This window comes from Meles meles, chromosome 19 (assembly GCF_922984935.1).
Source record: "Meles meles chromosome 19, mMelMel3.1 paternal haplotype, whole genome shotgun sequence".
Lineage (NCBI taxonomy): Eukaryota > Metazoa > Chordata > Mammalia > Carnivora > Mustelidae > Meles > Meles meles.
The window spans coordinates 45423743-45430197 of record NC_060084.1 but is presented as its reverse complement, the minus strand read 5'-3'; positions in this window follow the sequence as shown (position 1 = coordinate 45430197).

Sequence of the window (6455 nt, the reverse complement as noted above, 5' to 3'; positions counted from 1 at the left end):
TCCAGTCATCAGGTGATGGAAAATTTGCATTGTTTTAAGTTGCTAAGTTTATGGTGATCTGTTACAGCTCTGCTCTGGGTCAAACACATTCTTCACTAGTTCCCACTTGCCTGGTTTTCTTCCTGTCTCTCTGGTGCCTCCTTTTCAGTCTTCTTTGCTGATTCATCTTCTCATCTCCCCTCTATAGACATTGGAATATACCAGAACTCATCCTGGCTTTTATCTCTTGTATCCGTGATGCGTTCATCTGTTCTCATGGCTTTAGAGCCTACCCAACCTCTACAGTCATGGCTCCTCCGGACAGATTGAATTATTGGTGCAAATTCTTCCAGTTCCTTGCATCCATACCCTTGACACAGCCTCACTGAAAACAAAGTTTAGTTCTCTGCCTCTTGATTTTGGACACAGCCATGTTAATTGTTAATCCAATGGTGTATCTCTAGAAGAGGTAATGTGTCAGTTCTCAGTCTAAGCCTTAAGAAGCCTCCTGAGCTTTGTTGATGGCAATTAGAGCTCTCCTGGCTTGCTGCTGTCCCTCAGCCTGGCCTCAGACTGGAGCCAGCTAGACCCACAACTTAAAGAAGAGCCACCCAGCTGAACCTGGTCTGAATCTACCAATCCCAGATACCAGCAGAGCCACCTCCAGCTGGTCTGCAAATGCTGGGCTAAGTAAGTGATCACTGTGTCTTTGAGGTTTCTGTGGTTGCTTATTACACAGCACAAACTGACTGATACAACTCACAAACTTTTATCTTCAGACTTCACCCCGGAACTCCAGGCTTATACATCAAATTGACCACTAAACAACCTTATTTAGATGTTCAGTGGACTTCTCAAACTTATCATACCCAAAATGTAACTCCTGCTCTTCTCATTTAAAACCTAGGAGTGGCTGGATGGCCTGGTCAGTTAAGTGTCTGCCTTTGGGCTCAGGTCATGATCCCAGGTTCCTGGGATTGAGCCCCACGTTGGGCTCCCTGCTCAGCAAGGAGTCTGCTTTTCCCTCTCCCTCTGCTGCTCCCCCTGCTTGTTCTTTCTCTCGCTTGCTCTGTAAAATAAATAAATAAATCTTTAAACCTGTTATTTCTATAATCTTTCTCAACCCATTAAATGGTAGCTCACGTTTCCAAATCTCCAGGTTAAAGACCTTGGAATCATCCTTGGCTCCCTTCTTTTCTGTCATTTCCCACATCTGGTTAGCAAATCCAGTTGTAGGTATGTGCTGAATCTGACCATTTCTCACTCTCTACACTGTCCCTACCCTAGTCTTGTCCACCTTCTCCCACCTGGATCATGGAAGCAGCCTCCTCTCTGAGTTCCCTATTCCTGCCTCAACCCCCTCAGTCTGTTCCTCATACACAGCCAGAGGGACCCCATGAATACCTGAGTCAGGTCAGGAGTCTCCCCTGCTCACTCATGGCTCCATCTCACTCAGAGTAAAAGACAAAGTCCTTGTACAAGGCTCCATATGACCTGCCCCCATGACCTCTCTGATCCCTTCTCTTCCCCTCTCTTCCTACCTCTCTGCATTCTGCCCACACGAACTCCTTGCCATTTCTTAAATACTCTTTTGCTCTGGTAATTCCCTCTGCTGGGAATCCTCTCCCTCCAGCATTGCCATAACTGCCCTCCTTCCCCTCCACAAGTCTTTGCTCAAATGCTTCTTCCTGAGGCTTCCCTGGCCACTCATTCAAAATTGTTCCCACCTTGTTCCATGCTCTCTGCTTGATTCACTTTTCTCCACTGCAGGTACACCCTCTGGCATTCAGTCATTACATTTATTTTATTTTGTTCATTGCCTCTCTCTCCAAATGGAATATGATCTCTACGAGGGCAATGTTTTTGTCTACTTAGTGAAGGCAATTACCCCCCTCCCTGGCCCCGGAATGTGGGTGGTATGACATGTCATTTCTGGGCCAATGCGTGCATTGCCTGCTTTTTCCTACGACCAGAAATTGGCAACAATCCAGGTATTGTCTGAGTATAGACAGTAGCAAGCAGAGCCCCAAAATGATCTGTGATGAGCACACAGCGTGAGAAAGAGATGAACCTTTGCAGATGTCAGCCCCTGATGGCTACTTGTTACTGCAGCAAAACACAGCCTCTCTTAACTTACAGGTTGGTTGTCACCAACGCACTGAGTGTCTATGAAGAGTAAATGAGAACATGTGTGTGAGGCCTTTGACAGAGAATTTAGCACGTAGTAAGTGGGCACTATTACTGTATCACTTTTATTATTACTACTGTCATTATTTTTAATTTTGCTACTACTATGTTGGGGTATATTAACACCAATCTAATCTAGCCCTTGACTTTTGGAAGTCCCTTCCCCTGCCCCCCATAATCACTTTCTTGAAAAATTGAGGTACATGGGCACCTGGGTGGCTCCATTGGTTGAGCGACTGCCTTCAGCTCAGGTCATGATCCTGGAGTTCTGGGATCGAGTCCCGCATCAGGCTCCCAGCTCCATGGGGAGTCTGCTTCTCCCTCTGACCTTTTCCCCTCTCTCAATCTCTCTCTCTCTCTCATTTTCTCTTTCAAATAAATAAAATGTTTAAAAAATTGAGGTACTACTGACATATAATATTATATTAGTTTTAGGTATGCAACATAATGATTCAATATTGGTATATATTGTGAAATGATCACCAAATAAGTCTAGTTAACATCCATCACCATATATGGCTACAATTTTTTTTCTCTTGTGATGAGAATTTTTAAGATCTATTTTCTTAGCAACTTTCAAGGTATGCATGTATGTATTTATTTATTTTTGAGAGAGAGAGAGAATGAACTGGGGGAGGGGCAGAGGGAGAAGCAGGGCAGGGAGGGAACAGGGAGCTCAATGAAGGACTCAGTCCCAGGACCCTAGGATCATGACCTGAGCTGAAGGCACGTGCTTAACCAATTGAGCCACCCAGGCACCCCTGCAACTTTCAAATATATAATACAGATTATTAACTGTAGTCATCACACTGTAATTACAATCCCATGACATTTATTCTATAACTAGAAGTTAGTACCCTTTGACCCATTTCACTCATTTTGCCCAAGGTCTACTCTAGCCTCTGGCAACCACCAATCTGTTCTCTATTTCTATGAGTTTTGTTTTGTTTGTTTGTTTGTTGTTTCTATATTCCACATATAAGTGAGATCATCCAGTGTCTGTCTTGTTCTGACTTAGTTCACTTAGCACAATGCCCTCAAGACCCCCCTATGTTGTTGCAAATGGCAAGATTTCCCTTTTTTATGGCCAAATGACATCCCATTGCGTGTATGTACCGGATTTCCTTATCCATTCATCCACTGACGGACACTTAGGATGCTCCCATGTCTTGGCTATTGTCAGCAGCGTTGCGAGGAACAAGAAGGTGCAGCTATCTTTTTGAATTGGTGTTTTGTTTTCTTCAGGCAAATACCCAGAAGAGGAAGAGTTGGATCTATAATCACTTTGATTCCCTGGAAGACTTTAACCAACACCCCATTTCTCAGGGGATCTCCTGCTCCAGTTCCTTCTCCTAGAGAACAGGAGTTCTTTAGGGCAAGGTCACTATATTCATTTCCTGTGGCTGATTAATCATCACAAACTCAATGGCTTGCAACAACACGATGTACTCTCCTACAGTTCTGGAGGCCAGAAGGTGAAAGTGAGATTTCAGAGGCTACCATCAGGTGTCAGCAGGGCTGAAATTCCTCAGGGATGATTCAGGGAAGAATTAATTTCCTTGCCTTTTTCAACTTCTGGTGGCCGCTGCCTTCCGGGACTTGTGGCCCCTTCCTCATCTTCAAAGCACATCACCCCAATCTCTGCTCAGGTCATCACTTCTCTGGAGTCAAGTCTCCCTCAGCCGCCCTCTTACAAGGACATGTGTTTCCAGTTAGGGTCCACCCACATAATTTAGGGCAATCTCCCCCACCTGAAGATCCTCAATGCAATCACATCTGCTAAATCCCTTGTGCCAAATAAGGTAACATGCACAGCTTCCAGGATTAGTACCTGAATGTGGCTGGATGCCATTAATCAGCCTACCGCAACCCGCCTACTTGCTACCATACCCAGGCTGTGATTAAGAAGGACTCCATTTTTAATTCTCCTGCAGATCTGGGTCCTATCTGACTCTCTGTCATCCCACAACCTGCCTCTTACCCAAGCTTTTTGACCACACCTCCATATCTGTTCTTTCTTTAGTAATAGGAAACTTGGACCAGTCATTCCATAAATGGCTAACCCAGGTTAAGACAGCTTCCTGCGTCATCACATGCCCACCTGCAGCTAAGTTCTGACAGCAGGATATAGAGAGCAGTATCCTGTGGTACTTCCTCCCTCCCTCCCATTCTCCACCTATTGTCTGGGATGTGGATGTGAAGGATGGAGCTCAAGCAATCATCTTGGACCAGGAGGAAGCCACATACTGGTGATGGAGCAACAGTATGGAAGGAGTTTGTGTCCTGACACCAGAGCCCTGGACAGCTTGGGTGGTTCCTCTTCCTACAAGAGAGAGTATTCCTCATTGATAGTAAAACTCAATGCTAATCTGTGCTAGGCAGAATAATTTTCCCCCATAGATGTCCATGTCCTAATCTCCAGTCCCCATGAATATGTTATGTTACATGTCAAGGGAGGTTAAGTCTGAAATTGAACAAAAGTACTAATTGGGCCACCTGGGTGATTCAGCCGGTTAAGTGTCTGACTCTTGATTTTGGCTCAGGTTGTGATCTCAGGATTGTGAGATCCAGCCCCATGTCAGGCTCCATACTGGGCACGCAGTCTGTTTAGGATTCTCTCTCGGGGCGCCTGCGTGGCTCAGTTAAACATCTTTCCATTGGCTCAGGTCATGATCCCGGCTCCTTGCTCAGCAGGGGGCCTGCTTCTCTCTCTCCCTGTGCCTGCCGCTCCCCCTACTTGCGCTCTATCTCTCTGTCCAATAAATAAATAAAATCTTAAAAAAAAAAAAAAGATTCTCTCTCCCTCTCCCCTTACCCCCAACCCTCCCTTAAAAAAAAAAAAAAGGAGCTGCTAATCAGCTGACTTTAAAATAAGGAAATTAATCTGGGCTATCTGAGTGAGTCCGCATAATCACAAAGATCCTTTAAAGTGGGAGAGGGGACAGAAAAGCGAGTCTGAATCAGAGAAAGTTTTGAGGATGCAATGTTGAAGGAGGAAGGGGTCACAAGTCAAAGAATGCAAACAGCATCTAGAAGCTAGAAAGTGCAAGGGGATGGACTGTCCTCTACAGAAGAATTCAGCCATGCAGACACCTTGATTTTAGCCCAGTGAAACCCAGTTTGGATCCCTGACCTCCAGACCTGTCAGATAATAAATCTGTGTTTATAAACCACCAAGTTTAAGATCATTTGTTATGGCAGCAATAGAAAACCAATGCGTCATTGATTCAGGATTCTTCCCCTGTACCTTTCTCTGTCTTTAAGGCCTCTGATTAATAATAATAATCAAAACCCACACCAACACTAACAGTTAACGTACCCAGCACTTTCTGTGTGCCTGCCACAATCTCACCATGCTACATTTGTTTTCTTACTTAAGCCCAAAACACTCCTACAAAGGAAGTGGAAAGCTTTGAGTACAAATGTGAGAAAAGAGAAAAGGTCAAATATAAGCAAACTAAACATCTATCTCAAAACTCTAGGACAAGAATGGCACGCACACACAAAAATTCAAGTAGAATGAAAGAAAAGAATCCGAATGCACAATAGAAACGAATGATATTCTTATTGACGAAGATCAAATTAAAGAAAAAAACCACATATCCAATAGAGAGGAATCTACACAGCTAAACATTAGTTATTGCCGGTAACCTGAAAAGACTAATAAAACGGCTGCAATTATATCTTAAAACTGATCAAGAAAAAAAAAAGAATGTAGCAGCGGCTAATGTAAGCAATAAAAAGGGAAACCTAGCTATAACTAACTTTTGCGTAGTATCCCCACTTTACACAGGAGGAAGCACGGGGCACGTAATTGGCAGAGTCGGGGATTTGAACCTGGCCTCTAGCCCGCCCCGTCCAACCAAGGAATCTCCGTGCTCTGGCGCCACCTTGCGAGGGCTCCCAGCCTCCCCTAACCCTGAGGGCGGCCCGCGAAGCCCCGCCCAGCTTCGGGCTCCGCGGAGGGTTCACCGCGCACTGGCACCCGCTCCCGCACCCGCACCCGCACCCGCACCCGCTCCCGCACCCGCATCTGCACCTGAACCCGCAGCGACTCTTGGGCCAAAGCTGTTCAGCCCCGAGGAGTTTCAGACTTCGCTTCCTCCACAGGTTTCCTTCTGAAATTTCACTGGAGTTTTCTCCTTGAATCGCAACCGCTCCCCAGCGTCTCCCTGGCCTTGCCCACCTCTGAATTCTTGCCACGCCCTCCTGGTGGCAGGTGCCTGATTTGCCGCTGTACCTTTGCTACATTCGTCTCAGCTGGGGGAGCCACTTACTCAGTGACTCAG